At 35.8% G+C, this 17,493-nt stretch overlaps 1 protein-coding gene across 1 annotated transcript in view; it reads right to left on the bottom strand.

The window, feature by feature from the left end:
- Positions 1-8,530, bottom strand: part of LMBRD2 (LMBR1 domain containing 2) — a 1,695,734-nt gene extending 1,687,204 nt beyond the window's left edge. Inside the window, exon 1 of the mRNA XM_044069969.1 lies at positions 8,397-8,530. The gene's annotated coding sequence lies outside the window, so the exon portion shown is untranslated. The remainder of the gene's footprint in view (positions 1-8,396) is intronic.
- Positions 8,531-17,493: the final 8,963 nt, after the last annotated feature.

Here is a 17,493-nt window from a genome sequence, read left to right as displayed (position 1 = left end):
TCAGGGAACGTCGTTAAGCAGGAGTGAGATTCAAGCTGCTATATCCAGCTATCTTCAAAATATTCTTTCCTGGAGGAACAAAATCAGTTGTTGATACTGTACATGCTGAGGAGGAAATACAAAAGTTTGTCCAACAAAAACTGAGGTATGAAATAGATAAGAGCTGACTAGAAGAAATGGAGAGTAAGTTGGAAATGAAACAGAGACAAGATTCAGAAGATGGAGATGAACAGAAATAAAACCAGTAACTTAGAAATTGACAAATATGACATTACAAAGCAATAATTATATTTATGAAACATGAAAGAACAAGAAAATCTGGAAATACTGGACTTTTTTGACTCTTAAACGTGTAGGGAACTCCTACCTCATGTCATTAATGTTCGGTAAATACTTAGAAGAGGGAAAAAGGAGAGAGAAAGTTAACTGTATGTAAAACTATTTTTTTTTCTTAACAGTAAATATTTTTATAGTGCATGATTTTTTTCCAAGCTATAAAGTAAAGTTTTCTCAATTATTTTAAGTGTAATGGGGATACTAATATACTCAGGTGATCCTGTTTTTTCCCCTCTCCTTACAGCTCTCTTTTTTCCTTTTTCAGTTTTAAGAAATTTAGGCACTGCAATGTAAAAAAAGAAGAGTCTGGTCAAAAGAGCATGACAAAATAAAACTGATATCCTTTTATCATTATTGCATAGGGGAATGACTGGATTACTGCCTTTATCTTGATCTAGTAACAATTTTTAAGAGAAAGCAAGTAAATGAAAAAGAACACTTAATAGTATAAAAAATATACATGTATGCTTTTGGTAGCAACTTTGTATTTGGTTCTCATGTCTCCATGGAGGGAATCTGATAAAGAGAAATGGCTAGATAATGATTCCTGAAAGCATTCAAGTGTTCTCCCAGTTGGAAGAGCTATAAAGAGAAGACAGAACCAGACAGCACTTAGTAGAAGCACAAGCTGTACCATGCACCTTTGCATGGATAATATTTCTTCTAGGTTAACCCAAGTTTGTAAATGTGGCTATCAGTTTGGAACACTTGTTCCTATTAGGACGGTAAAACTTCAATATTTGAATAAGATGTACATAGTTGTGTGTGTTAGTATTAAGTTAATAAGTTTTAGGGGGTATTGGAAGTGGGTTTGTTTTTTGTTTGAGACCTTTCAATAAAACAAAACGTTTTGTAAGATGTGACATAGGCTCAAATGGATATGACAGGAAACAACTCTATAAATTATCTACCTACCAAACAGTATATGCATGTAACAGAAAAGCTGGAGCTAGACACTTAACAAAAAGTTGCTAAACATAAAAGGTCGGAATAATAACTTTTTAACACAATGATGCTTTCTGTAATGTCTTTAAATATCAATGGTCTCACAGATAAATACAAGAAAGAAAGAGTAGTGAACTATATTAAAAATGTATAGTGCAAATAACTATGCTACACGAGACACACTTGGAAAGAACTAAACATGTGCATTTGACAAAGAAAGGTTTGCGGGATGGTTATTCAGCAGAATACCAGGGACAAAGGACAAAATGAGTACTTGTATTAACTGCAAGAAAAGCTCCAATAGTGATAGAAGAGGATAAAACATATAGTACTACAAATCTACCATTACTAAGGGGCTACTGGCAAGGGAGGGGGATTATACTGGGATATATTTACATTCCACGTAAAACTACTATAATGGAGTGTAAGAAAATTCTGGGGGAAACAATAAGCTTTCAGCAAGGATTATTACTTATAGGTGAGGACTGGAATTTGATTTGCAACAGTGAAGATGTGTCTGGGGGCCTGGAAGGGAAAATACAACAAAGGAGGGTAGATTCTGGAAGAAATTTGGAAAATATTTGGCATAAGGGATCCACAGGAAAGTCTCCAAGAACAAATGGTATTCCTGTGGAAGTTTGGAAGCTAGGAGGGAAAAACTGATCTGGAAGGTTTTGTTTAACAGTATTTTAAGAGTAGGAGAAGCACCAACATTCTGGAAGAAAACAGTGGTGGCTGTAATACCTAAACAGGGCAAAGACCCATCAGATCCAGTTTCATACAGGCCCATTTCAATACTAAACCATGATTATAAAGTGTTTATGTCTATAATGGCTAATAGAATTGTAAACGTGATGCCAAAACTGAAAACATATGAATCAATGTGGCTTTGTGGAGGGGAGGCAAACATTTGACAACATTAAGAGAACACTGACGATCCAGAGGGAAGTAGAATGTAAGAAAATACTACTGTTGTTGGTGAGTCTTGATGCAGAGAAAGCATCTGACACAGTAAGCTGGGACTTTATGAGCAGGGCAATGGAAGCATTTGCATTCCCTGATAAAATTATAAGGTTGATAAGGAGGCTATATAAGGAATCAGAGGTGAAAATTAAATTGGGTGGGGTTCTCTCTGATAATTTTTGTTTGAGAAGAGGAACCAGGCAGGGGTGTCCTCATTCCCCTTTGATATTTGCATTACATTTAGAACCATTGGCAAAGAAAATAAGGGGCTCAGAAATTCAAGGATATAATTGCTATGGTAGGCAAGAAAAACTGCCTCTATTTGTTTTGTAGATTATATTATTTTATTCCTGATAAAAACAGAAAATGACATTTCAGTGTTGTGGAACATGTTGAGGCAGTTTCATACCTTTTCAGGATACAAAATTCATTAAGCTAAACCTAAGGCAACACTTGTAAATGGTGTCCCTACACACAAATTTGTTCAGCAATATCCATATTTATGGAGACATGATAATATGGATTAAAAATGATTCCACTGTGGCAATTAAGGATATGTGGGAAGAGACTAAACAAATTTAATACAAAAACTGAGAAATTGGAAGCTCTGTTACATCGATTTGGATAGTAAGATACACGTAGTTAAAATGTTTTTAGTCCTTTTAGTCTTATACACTGAGGTGAGGCATATTTTTATCAACCAGACAAGAAGGTGTGGATAGCAATTAATGAAGAGCTACAGGATTTTATCTGGGAGGGGAAGATGGCAAGAGTCAAGTGGAACAAGATGACTCTACCAACAGAACAAGGTGGATTGGGATTACCTAATTTCAAGGGGTATTTCAGAACTACACAGTTAAGACTCTTATACATAGCACAAGCAGAAACCTGCAACTCAAGTGGAAAGGGATGATAATGAAATAGGGGGGACTCAAGAAAACAAGGAGAGACTGGGATTTTGCATGAAGATTTTTAAGGAGAATAACAATAACAATACAGAATATTACATTCATTAAGTAGCAAAAAGTATTCTAAGAACTAAGCCAACACAGGAATGGAGGAAGGAGATTCTGTGATATGGATGACTGCAATTAGGGATACAGATACAGACAACAGGCAAAAGAGGGCTCGAATGTATTGGAGAAAACTGGCAAAGGAACCAAAGTATTGGGAGCAAATAACTTGACAGAGAAAGGTAACAGAATAAGATGACGCCAAGAATTTATTTGGACTGCAAGTTAGAGGTGCCTTCCCTATCAAGGACTGATAGAGTATAGGCAAACAGAAAGAAATAGGGGGACCCTAAACAGAAGGCCAGGACTGGTAGAGTTTTAGTAGCATCTAGAACAGAAGCTGCCATTAAAAAGGAATAATTAGTAAAGCATATAAAATAGATACTATAATAATCAAATCAGAGGAGTTTAGAAAGGACTGGGAGGAGAGACTGGATAACGGATTCACAAAGAAGTATGTAGGTCTCCCCACTATGCAACAAAATCAAGAAGATTTAGGATTTTTGCTTGGAAATGTTTACACAGGTATTTTTATACCCCGGACTCCAGAGAATTTTTCCTCAGGTAAACAGCAAATGCTGGAGGTGTGATAAGGAAGAAAGAAGTAATTGGGGACATATTCTGGTAGTGTAATGAATTGGCAGACTTTAAAGATTCCTTGCAGACTACTCTATCAGAGATGCTGGGTGAGAAAATTGGTGCATCAAAGGAAATTATTTTTCTGAGCTATGATACAGCATCAGAACTGCCTAGACATAGTAAGTCCTTGCTGAGTCTAATTATGGTGGCTGCCTACCAAAAAGCAATTACTAGAAAACAGAAATCAAAGTCCAAACCAACTGTATTGGAAGTAGTGAGCATAGTAACAGAGATAAAACAACTGGAATTGGGATCTTTAAAAAAGGGTAGGAGCAAATTACATAGAAAAAATGAGAATTGTGGGAATAAGAAATACAGGGGAGGAATGAGGTTTAAAACAAGTCAGGATTTGAATGAGCCATGTAATGTTTGACTGACAATGACTGGGTAGATTACAAATGATGTATAATGTTTACAACTAAAATTATGTCAATATGGCTTGTCATGTATAATGCTTGCAACTAAGATTACGTCAATATGGTTTGTTTTTATTTATATAAATGTATGATTGCCTGTGTCATAAGGGATAATTTAATAAAGATGTTTCTTGTTTTAAAAAAAAAATTGAATATTGGAACCTTGATAAAAATATTGAGAAAGGAAACCTTGACAAAAAGATTGAGAAAGGTGAGACCTAGCTCTGGCTTTCCAAGTTTACTTATTTTTTGACAGCAGAAAAATCCTTTAGTAAAACCCTTTGCCCATCTGGCAGGAAGGCACTGGTTTTGGTACTTCCTGAAATAACATTTGTTCAAAAACATGAAAAATATAGATATTTAGTTTGCTGGAGAAGGAGGAATCCTCTGAAAAAGATGTAAGGAGTCCCAATGCCAACTGTATCCTTGCTGGATGACTTTCGCAAAATCACAACCAATTTGTCTTAAATAATCTGGTGCCACAACGGAAGGTATAGGGAATGTAGAAACTGCCAGGGTGGGAAGGGGAGGGAGCCTGAAGAGGCAAATAGCCATTCCTGGCTTTTTTAATGGTCCATGATTTTAACAGACTTTTTTTTTCTTTTTGGGGCTTCCTTGCCATTACTTTGTAAAATCCAATTGATTGCCACATTGTTGCTAAAATTGCTTTTTGAAAAATGGGAGCCGATGTAAAAAAAAAAAAAAAAGTCCCACCCCTCAAATCAGTTTTCCCCTCCCATCAAATATTTTAAGAACCTCATTTGCAAAAGGACCAAAAAGGACCTCATTGTCCAGGGAAGAATTTAAAATTTCAGTCTTAACATCAGGCAATTTTTTGAGACTGTAACCAAGCAAATCTCATGAGACAATGTCAACAGCATCACAGGAACACTTAAGGAATGTTTAATTACTTGAGAAGCAGATAAAACACAAACATCCAAGGAATTATTTACCTCAAGAAGGAGGAAGGTTAACAGTTAACTGTTTCATGCTCTCAAAAGACAAAAGTAAAATTTTTAACATATCAACCTGTCAGTTTAAAATTCTGAATGTTAAAGTGGCAGAAGAATAAACTTTCTTTCCAAATCTCCAAAACTGTCAAAATATTTTCCATCCTTGTGGGGGGGATTAGCATTAGCAATCTATCTTCTTAAAGACGTTTTAGTTAATGAAATCACTGCAGGGTCTGCTTTCGGGTTAGAAATCAGATATTTTTGAGTCTAAGGTAACTTGTACATAACCTGCCAGAGTTTCCAAGAGCAGGGGGGGCTCTGGCTTCCAAACAAACTACAAACTGTCATAAAAACATCCTCAAAAGCAGATAAAACAGAAGGGAAAGTAGGTTGTGGAATATCCAACAGTAATAAATCATACTGTATCTTTTCTGGGAAGTAGGCATTTTACTTTGTGCCCATTGAAATACATCTTTATTTACTTAAAAATCTCAGAAAAATATAGATCTTCTGCAGGGAAATCTTTCCAGTCTTCTGACAGAAAAACAGAGCCAGAAAGAGAGGAAACACTTATTATTTTTCCACCAGAGGAGACGTCAGTCAAATTAAAAGCAAAAAATAATTCTCTAGTAAGTCTTAGCAAGTCTTCACTGTCTACAGAAACTAACAAAGGAGAAAAGATGTTGTTAATTTTCTTTTTCCTGAGGGAGTCCCTGGAAAAAGACTAACAAAAGGCAGGCATTTCATCCTGAGTTAGTTAGTTATTTGCTTTTTGTTTACCGGGAAAGTCCACTGGGCCTAACAGAACCCAATTTCAGTGGAGGCAAAGGGAGAACAGCTCCACAGTACAGAAAATTAACAGCTAAAATTACAAAGTCGAAATTACAAAAAAATTAAAAAGCATATATAAGATATAAGCTTTCTTTGTCAGCTAAGTGGCAGAACTTCCCCCGAGACTGGCAAAAGTGGTTCTGCCAAGCTCAAAGGAGGACAGCCCTACAGATACAGAGGATGTCTCTAGCTCGCAGCATTTACTATCTAAAGGCACTACACCAGAGGAACTGAGAGAAAATAAAGAACAGTCTGAGGAACCAAGTCCAGACATAGCATGAGGCAATGAAAGAACCAGCTTAACACCGAAAGACTCCCTATCAACTTTCTTCTTTTTGCAGAGAGTGGAAGGAAGAACTGAGAAGATTAGCAACTGCTCCATGCATTTGCTGAGAAAGGAGACTCAAAGGTGGGTAAAGAAGTCTAGAAAACTCAGCTACATGCATCAGAAGAAGTAAAAAATTATTTCAGGAAAAAAAAACAAATGGGCAGTCCCCCAAAAGCACATGGACAATTCCCTTTCATACATCATCTACTAAAAAGTATAAAACATGTCAAAAACAGAAAAACACACCTGTAAATGTTTGTGCGAGCAAACTGTATGTTTCCCGAAAAGTAGTGACAGCTCAAAAAAATTAATTTTCCAAGTTAAAAATAATATATTTCACAAAACACTATTTTTCATCAGAAAGACAAAGCGGTGGAAGGTTTTCCCCAAAGGAACTTATCTACCCAGCCACCACTAGCCAACCACAAGTATCATGAAACCGACAGGAGTGTACTTCTGCAGCAAGAAAGTTCTGAGGTTTTTGGTGTTCTAACTGACATTTTATATGGAGCTCTGTTAATAGTTCTGGCAGTTAAGAGTGCGTGAAAGGTGCCTTAAACTTTGAAAAGCTGGTGAATTAGTCATACCCTTGGCAAGGTTTAACGCTAATAGCTTAGACTACTGTACCAGTGATCTAATAATCTCTCTCGCCAGTTATCTGGTCAAAAAGAAATATCATTTTTCAGCCACTAGAAGGGATTCTAAGAATTGTTTTAAGGTAATTTCAGGTGAAATTACATGTTCAAAGATGTGGGAGGAGTGAAGTTAACATTACATCTATCCCCTAACATATTCGCTATATTACTGGGATTATGATGAGTTATGTCTCAGTTGTAGTCCAAGTGTGTGCTATGAATGTAAATGTCTTGATTAATGAAACATTTGTTCAAAAAAAAAAAAAAAACTTTACTGAATCTTTTCTCTCTGGGCCCCCTAATGAAAATGAGTTCTGACAAGAGATAAAAATAGAAGGGGCTAGAATATTGCTTTTTAAGTAAAAATGATGAATACAAGTACAAAAAGTCTAATTGTCTGGGAATCTGGATAAGAAAAATATTGACATCTCCATTAATTACAGTCAAAAAGTGTTGTAAAGCAACAATGAATTACGTTTAAAGTGTGTAAATAGACTTTCTCAATAGTTATCTAGAAATGAGCTAACTATGCAGGAAATTGGGCATCAGTAAAAAAAAAAAAATTGACAGAAAACATTTTAATTTTACTGATGTGGTGAGGCTTGATCTGCTATAGGACGCAGATACAACTCAGTCTCTGTAAAAGTACTGCTGAAATGCCACCCCATACCCCAATAAAAGCTTACAAACGCAGTTTTCTGATTATGATGCCACTTAAACAATAAAAGAGGGCAATGCAGAAGTCCCAGAAAAGAAACGGTTTACTAAGGCAGTCTTTCCACTTTAGCAGAGGCTTGATTATTTTTTTCATTATAAGCTTTAGTTTCACCATGGAGGCAACGCTACATCTATTCCTGGTGTTTATTATGTACGGTAGTGATAATGTTAGAGATTATGAATGAGTAAATGATCTACTGTATCATATCTGCAAGACAACTGCTTAATACCCATTTAAAGCACCTTTCATATGTAGCACCTGAAAACATCATCACCTCATCAGGTGTTCCGGTTGTAGATCGAAATGTGAAACATTTTCTATCAGTAATAACATCCTCAATAAAATGCATACTTCACATATATAAACCAAAAGCACTAACTAAAACAAGCATGAAAATTACTAGCAACCCAAATAATTTGTTATCCTGCCAAAATTCCTAACAAGGGTCTAGTCTTTTCCAACGCTCCGGATATTACAGTGACGAATAATACTGCTTTCTGATACCGGTTTGCACAGCAACAAACACAACAACGTGTAAATGTATATCAATGATCCCATCTTTTAAGCTGACTACCATTCAGTCATCATATAATAAGGCTATCAAATAGAAGCAGCCCACCTGTCTTGGGGGTTCAAAGCTCCTGACAGAAAATGTCAACGATGCCAAGTTAAGATCACCGACAGATTCTTAAAATCAACATTACTCAACCTTGTGGCACTGCCTGTTCATCCAACCGTTACCGTCACTTCCGTTCGGTTTCCTGTACTAAGTCACACGTAGTAACTCAAACTTCCGGTCTGATTACTATGGAAGCTGTAGTTGTAAGTTTTTACGGCTGAAATAAAATTTAACAAACTGAAAGCATATGCACAAAAGCAGTTACCCACAGAGTTATTTTTCTTTCTTTTATTCCTCTACCCATTTATAAAATATTCAGCGGATTTCCTGATGCTCCAGTAGCGTGGAAATCAAATCTAGATAAAACACGCAACTATTGATGATTATAGCAATAACCCACGCCTGGGTGTGGGTAACGTTGGATTTAGCCACGGTTGGTGTGGTTTGGTCACGACGAGGGCAAAGCCCAAGTGGCCAACCGTGGGTAAATCCAGCATTACCCACACCCAGAAGTGGGTTATTGCTATTATACAATGACATTATTTAAGAAAAAAAAAAAATTACTTTTCTTAAATAATGGCATTGTATAATGCATCCTTGCTACCCTTTCACAGCTGTCTGGTATTCTGCGGCAGTTCTGATGTACTGCGCATGCGTATGCCTACGAAGTACATCAGAGCTGTGGGCAAAAGCAATGGAGAAAGCAAGATCTCCGTTGCTTTTTACAAACTATTTCACTATGTTAAATGGGTTTAACATAGCGAGACAGCTTTAAAAAAAAGCAACGGAGAATCTCTGTTGCTTATTTTAAAGCTGTCTCGTTATGTTAAACCCAATTAACATAGCAAGACAGTTTTGAAAAAAGCAACGGGGAAAACAAGATCTCCGTTGCTTTTTATAAACTGTTTCGCTATGTTAAATGTGTTTAACATAGCGAGACAGCTTTAAAAAAAGCAACGGAGAATCTCCGTTGCTTTTTTAAAGCTGCCTCGCTATGTTAAACTCGTTTAACATAGCGAGACAGTGTTGCTGTAAGAGTTATAGTAATGGAAAAAGTCTGGGCGGACCTTTTTCCATTACTATAATGTGGATTTACAATTTTTGAATATTAATGGGAGGTCGTTGTATAATGAGAAAGTTGAGAGGCAAGCTTTTCAGTCTCTTGCTATAAATCTGGACACGGGCAAAATAGGGATAGATTTCAAATCCATCAATTCTCAACTTGTTGCTCCCATTTTTTTGCAGTTGGGGTCGGGGTGTCACTTCAAGAGCCAAGGTTCATTCTACCGGGTGGCTAGCTCTGCCACGGCTGTTCTTTTGCGTCACACACTCACAACTACGGTCAATTTAATCCATCTACTGCAAGTCTTTAGAATGTGGGAGGAAATTGGAGAACCCGAACATTGCCCTAAAAAACTTAGAATGCTGGTAGAACAGCTCATGGGCATGGATTTTTCTGAACGGTCTGAAACTCTAGTGTTTGTCATTATTTCGTAATTCAAGCCCTCACTGTTTTTGCCTGAAAACCACGCATTTTATGAGGAAAATACAAAAAAATCATCATCTTCTTTCAGCTGTTCCCGTTAGGGATCGCCACAGTGGATCATCTGTTTCCATTTCTTCCTGTCCTCTGAATCTTGCTCTGTCACACCAACCACCTGAATGTCCTCTCTCACCACATCCATAAACCTTATCTTAGGCCTTCCTCTTTTCCTGTTACCTGGTAGCTTCATCCTTAGCATCTTTTTCCCAATATACTCAGCATCCCTCCTCAGCACATGTCCAAACCAATGTAATCTTGCCTCTCTGGCTTTGTCTCCAAACCTTCCAACCTGGGCTGACACTCTAATATACTTATTCCTGATCCTGTCCACCCTCATCACACCCAGTGCAAATCTTAGCATCTTTAACTCTGCCACATCCAGCTCTAACTCCTGCCATTTTGTCAATGTCACTGTCTCCAACCCATATAACATAGCTGGTCTCTCTACCCTCTTGAAGACCTTCCCTTTCACTCTTACTGGTACTCGTCTGTCACAAATCATTCCTGACACTCTTCTCCACCCACTCCATCCTGCCTGTACTCTTTTCTTCACTTCTCTTCCACACTCACCATTACTCTGAACTATTGATCCCAAGTATTTAAACTCATCCACCTTTGCCACCTCTACTCCTTGCATCCTCACCATTCCTCTATCCTCCCTCTCATTCACATACATATATTCTGTCTTAGTCCTGCTGACCTTCATTCCTCTTCTCTCTAGAGCATATCTCCATCTCTCCAAGGTCTCCTCCACCTGTTCCCTACTCTCACTACAGAACACAATGTCATCTGCAAATATCATAGTCCACGGGGACTCCTGTCTGATCTCGTCTGTCAACCTGTCCATCACCATTGCAAATAAGAAAGGGCTCAGAGCTGATCCTTAATGTAATCCCACCTCCACCTTAAAAGCATCCGTCACTCCCACCACAGACCTCACCGGTGTCACACTACCCTCGTATATATCCTGTACCACTCTTACATACTTTTCTGACACTCCCAACATTCTCATACAATACCACAACTCCTCTCTAGGAAAATGCAAAAATATGAGGCACAAATCTGGACATTATGCATATATTTAGACACTTAAGATATATGCTGAGAGAATACAGAAATTAATTAACGTGTTTTCAGAAGTGAAACAATTCTGCAGCTGAAAAAAAATATCATTGCTTTGTGCCTTGGTGACTGCAATTCACTGGGAAGAATAAAGCAGAACTGACTGCTACAATAAGGAAATTCCTGAAAATTGGCAAAACTTAAAAACTATGGTTACATATTGCCAGTAACAGCCCTTCCTCACTGCTGCAATATTTACTGTATGTCTGACAACAGGAGAGGTTGGTAGCCTAGCCCACAAACATTACTATTATATTTAAAAAAATAAAATTAATTAAAAGTTACATCATAAACCAAACCTTTAAAAGTATCAAAATATGCATGTGACTTAACATGCCAGAGTAACCCTATACTTTCACACTTTTGCAATTCTATTAAGTGAAAAAAAGGAAAGCTAAGGAGGAGTCAGCCTCTTCCCCAAAGCTATAACAACCATATTTTAAAATGATTTATGAAACTGGCCATAGGTGTGAGTGTGTGTGCAAGTTTGCAGTATGGAGGAATAACTGTGGCAGGGCTAGTCACCTTAGGTCTAGATGACTGATAGTGTTGAAGTGACACCCCACCCCCCACGTGCAAAAAAAAAAAGTAGGAAAAGGGGTTGCGTATGAAAGGCTGGATTAGGAGCACATTTTAAAATTTAGAATAGTAGTGTGATAAGACGGGTTATTGTGGTTGACAGCTGTATTTACAGCTATCACAAACATTAGTGTATACAAGATTTCAGATATTGTACACCATTTTCAAGAACGTAACCCCCATCACCACACTTGATGTACTCCTCCAGCCCACCCCTGACAGATTATTTTCTGGAAAGCACTGCTTTTTCATACTGCAAAAAACAAAGAATAAAAAAAAGAAGGAATATTTTGACATGGGAGACTTGAGCAAAAATAGTCACCTAGGCACAGTGAAGAGGCAATTTAAGAGATATGTAACTTAATAAAGTAAAAAAAAAACATGCTCAAAACATGAAATTATTTATCTCAGGGTTTTACAATAAAAGTATCAAACAAGGTTGTCTACTATGACATTTTTTATTTGTTTTAGCAACAGAGCCACTGGAAAATTCCATATGACAAGAACAATCTATAAAAAGCATTTGAATAAATTATACTTTTATATCAAAATACTATTATTTAAGATTATATACTTCTGACATTAACAAATATAAATACACCATGTATACAGGTAGATATAATAAAATATTTTGAAAAATATGGAACATTAAGTTTAATAGGAATAAAACTAAAGCAATTCTAATGAATTAGGATACTGACATAACATTAGTACATATTTATCATTACAACTTGAATTATAAACAGATGACATATACAGGAATTATACTGTATAATAGCTTAATAATACTATACAAACCAACTACAAGAATATTATTAGGACCTGTAAGAAACTGATAACCAAAATGGAACAATTCTTTATGTCAGATGACAGAGGAAATATAATGAAATGACACTCAACTAAAATTATATATATATATATATATATATATATATATATATATATATATATATATATATATTAGTGTGACAAATAAAGACTGTGATAAATGCATATAAATATCTGCCTTTCCCATGGTATGCAATTAGAAGGCGAATAGTGTTATCATATCAGACCAAGAAAATGGGGGGATTTGGCTTTCCTGATACTGAATGTCATGGAATAACCTCTAATTTTAAAATTATAATAGAATTAGATAATTCAGATACAACAAAATGGAATATGATATGAAGCAATGAGTAATAACATGTAAAATAATATGTCAAACATTAAATCTCACTGATAACAAAATGTTATGGGTTTTAAAAAAATAAGTATTTTATTCTACCCCTAACTCAACAGAGTTTAAATATGTAAGTATCATTCTAAGTAGTTAAAAAATGTTATATATAAATTTCTGGTTTGGGAAAAAACAGATATTTTCCTCTTTTCTTTTCCTCCAGGTTCCATTAAATTATCCAGTGCTGGACAAATGACAAAACAGAAGATAAATAATTGTATTTACTGGTTTGATTGCTTCAAAATGCTACCATGTCGTCAGTGGATAATATCTTTAAACATGGTTTGGATTTAGAAGAATGGCTGTCTATACAAAAACTACTTAATGTATACAATATGTAGTATCAAGTAATACCTCATGAAGATTAATTTTATTAGAATTATATGAAATAAGTTTGACATATAAAAACATCATAACTAATTAAAATGGATATTTATATAGCAATCACATTAGCTTAATTTTTTTCTGATATGGAACATGGAATTTTAATATCAGCCAGTAAGTTAACTTCATCCTTATTTTGGAGAATTTTCATTTGGAATTCTTAAATTTAGTGCTGTATTCCAGTACAGAATTTAAAAAATAACTGAAATCTCTTGCTGGAGATGTAATAAAGAAATTAGAACAGATTAATAAAATTTTTATGATTGCAATTTAGTAAGAGTTTTGGATTGAATTTAGTAGTTTGCACAAGCATTGTCACATGATAACTTTATGATATCAAAACACTTATCATGATCTCCTTCAGCAGTGTCTTAGTAGAGCATAACTACCTCTCCTGTGGTATCTTCCCACTATTGCTACAAAAACCAGTTTAAAAAAGGGCAAAATCATCACCTCTTTTTAAAGAGATAATTAAAATAACCACTCATATATGAAAAAGAAACAAATACCACTATTTTAATAAATGGAAAATTAATTATAAATATTGAAATAAGCTGGCTTTACAAGATCAAGTAGAAGAAAACACTATGTGAAGAGATCAGTATTTAAAATTTGCTATTGATCATAAGTAGCATTCTTTGTTATTATAAATAGCATTGTCTGTAGCGTTAAACATTACTGTTTGACATACCATGATTATTTTGTACAGTTTTCTTAGGTTTTAGCTGTTTACTTTATTTTATGTATCATAATAGCAAAAATAGTTTTATGGTTGTTAGAAATAGTTTAAAATTTGTTTTGTATTTTAGTGTTTATAGCAATAACATTTTTTTTTCTTTTCCCACCTATCCTGCCTTCCACCCAGCCGATTTAATGGCACACTGACACGGTTTCCCTATCAGTGGGGACTTCATCTCCAGATATGCTTAGGGGGATCTTGTATGCAGAACCATTGTTATCCTTGCAGGCATCAGCGGTGGTTTACACTTATGATGGCATTCCAGCCATAAGAACATTGTGTGTATATCCTAACCCCACGCCCTGCTGGTGATGTGCTCACACACTTCACCACAAGGGCAGCTTATGCTCTCTCAACTCCACATGAATGGTCCTTCAAATACACAGACATGACCTACCATCACTGGCTTGGGAAGCAGCAGACCATGCCACTCTCAACTGATTGCAACTTATAAGTGATGTGTGCGGCCTCCAGCACAATACACCAGAGGAGCAGAACCAGCCAGCCAAGATCCATCGGCCTCCCCTCAGGATTGGCACCACTCATCCTCATCTTGTTTTCCCATCAGTCACATAAGCTGCTAATCAAACTTAAAACACTTGGCTTGCAGTCAGGGCTTTATCCCTGTATGCCACTGAGGGCATGGCCAGTAACATTTATCATGTATTTTATTTATCCAAAACTTAACAAAAACATTTACAAAAATAAAAATACATCCAATGAAATTCTAGCATATCTCTTTGTACAAAATAAATAACTTTTTTTTAAGTATATAAACCACAATGTGGACTATGCCTAGCTACACCCCTGGGTGCAGGGAAACATACAGGCGGATGCTAAACATTACTTATGCACCTGTCCACAGCATATGGTAGATAACTGCTAAGTTACTGTTTCTAATGAATGGGACATATATATATATATATATATATAAAGGCCATTTAACAAACTAAATTTAATTCTGTTAATGAAAGATGGCAAAATCTAAAAGAATTATTTAGTGTTAGCAGTGCAATTATTATTGAAGTAACCATAAAAAAGAAATGCACTATTCCACATGGATTTTGTCTATAATGTAAATAAATTATGGATGGATATATTTAAAGTTCACTGAGATCAAACTCTCAGATCATCAAGTTCTCTAAACCACAAGTCTCCAAAGAACAAAATGTTGGTAGCTGTTTTCTACAGGAAATCAATGCCAGCATAACTTTTGTGAGTGCTCTGTGTATGCAGCAAGAGTAATTCCTTCATTTGGGGGAGATTTCTCCCTTCTTTGTCATTTGCATTTGGAAGATTATGGAGCTGGTATATGCAAGTTTGAGGGTGCTGGAGATTGCCTCCCACATGGGGGTACAGGGGGGCTTGCCCCACCTGCAAAACAACATTTACAGGTTATGAAAAATAAATCATCCGCTGAAGAGATGCAATGAATCATAATTAAAAAGCAAACGTAAATGGAACAAAAGAAACATTCCCTGTGCATGACAAAATAAAGCACATAAAGCAAGAACGATAAAAAATAAACCAGTTTTAATCCATAAAACCATAAATAAAGGTAAGTGCTTTCACGGAACAACTTCTGCTTCATCAGACCATAAAAAAGCTTAAAAACATTCATAATTTTAAAGAATACTACTAACCAATCATAAACACAAATCAAATCACATGATAAAAAGTTTAAGAGATATAAAGAATCACCTAAACAATCTATGTGTCTTCAACGCTGGTCTTAAAGAGACCTTACCATTCAACCCTTTCTTCTTGTCAGCTTGCAAATGTAAAATCCAGTAAAGTTCCCTACCCTCGGTTTTGATAGAAAGATTGCCCACCCTCAAACCTTCATATATTCTTTCTATAACCCTTATTTCTAAAACATATTTTGCTAATGATTTTTATCACTCTTGTTTTTGATATCCCTTATGTACTCCCTCACTCTCTCCATGAGGGTATGTTTCATCTTACCAATATAAAACTGTTTACATTGTTCACACTGTGCTAAATAAATCACATGTTTAGTATTACAAACTGCCCAAACTTAAAATTCAAACTTCTCACCAGTATCAGGGTGAATAAAAAACCTGACACTATTACTATAACGGCAGAAATTGCATCTACCACACGGAAATATTCCTGAACTCTGTCCATTACGAAGTCTCTCATTATTATAGCATAAAAGCTTTTCGACAGATTTTTTATTCTTAAACCTAAACATAGGTTTGGAGCCAATGAATTCATTAATCCTACTATCGGACATCAAAATATGCCAATTTTTGTTAATAACTCGGCATATAGTGCCAATAGTGCTAGAATAGTGTAAAGTAAAAGGAAGTGCTCTCTTAGAATTAGAGTTATATAGTTCTGAGGCTCTACTGGGTACTGTTTCAGAAAAATAAGGTTTCACTACTCTTCCCTATTATATAACCGAACATTCAGAATTTTGAACGTGCCTTTATCGACAGCTTCATGTCGAAAAAGCCAAATTCCAAACACACAGAACAGCAATTTTTTTCCTAGGGAAAGAAAATCGCTGGTCCGCAAAAAAAACCCTACTTAAATATACCAACTCCGACATTGTACCACAGTGGAGGAAATATCAAAGTTCCGAAAACAGCCCAGTGATTTTTTTCCCTAAGAAAAAAATTGCTGTTCTGTGTCTTCGGGATTTGGCCTTTTTGATATTAGGCTATCAATAACGCAACGTTCAAAATTCTGAACATTTGCATAAATAATAGGGACCCTGCATTACACCCTTCCATAGCTCACCTAAATCCATTAGGGCAGTATTTCTCTCTTTTATATTGTACCACTTTTCTAAAAACTCACTAAGGAACGTAGATTTATGATGGCTGTGTCTGACAGATTGATTTCCTTGATATTAGGCTTCAGAAAGATAGGCTGAGCAATATTGCTACAAGTAGATATAAGAAAGATTGCCATAAGAATCATGTCCTACATCCCTCTCATATATTTCTTAATATAATAAAGGGGCAAGGTATAAGGATCTTCCGTTTAAATAATAGACAAGTTAAATTCGAACATGAGTTGGAGGTTTTGAAGAGTGAGTTTTTAGAAAGGGGGTACAATAGAAAAGAGATAAATACTGCCCTAATGGATTTAGGTAAGCTACGGAAGGGTGTAGTGAAACCTTATATTGCTGAGACAGTACCCAGTAAAGCTTCAGAACCATATAACTCTAATACTAAGAGGGCAGTTCCTTTTACTTTACACTATTCTAGCACTATTGGCAGTATCTACCAAGTTATTAACAAAAATTGGCACATTTTGATGTTCGATAGTAGGATTAATGAATTAATTGGCACGAAACCTACGTTTAGGTTTAAGAATAAAAAAATCTATCAAAAGGCTTTTATGCTATAATAACGGGAGACTTTGTAATGAACAGATTGCAGCCATTTCCATGTGGCAGATGAAATTTCTGCCATTATATTAATAGTGCAGTTTTTTTTATTCGCCCTGATACTGGTGAAAGGTTTGAATTTAATGTTTG

This window comes from Protopterus annectens, chromosome 1.part0, assembly GCF_019279795.1.
Source record: "Protopterus annectens isolate FY-2018-M chromosome 1.part0, PAN1.0, whole genome shotgun sequence".
Classification (NCBI taxonomy): Eukaryota; Metazoa; Chordata; order Ceratodontiformes; family Protopteridae; genus Protopterus; species Protopterus annectens.
This window is presented reverse-complemented; position numbering and strand designations above follow the sequence as displayed.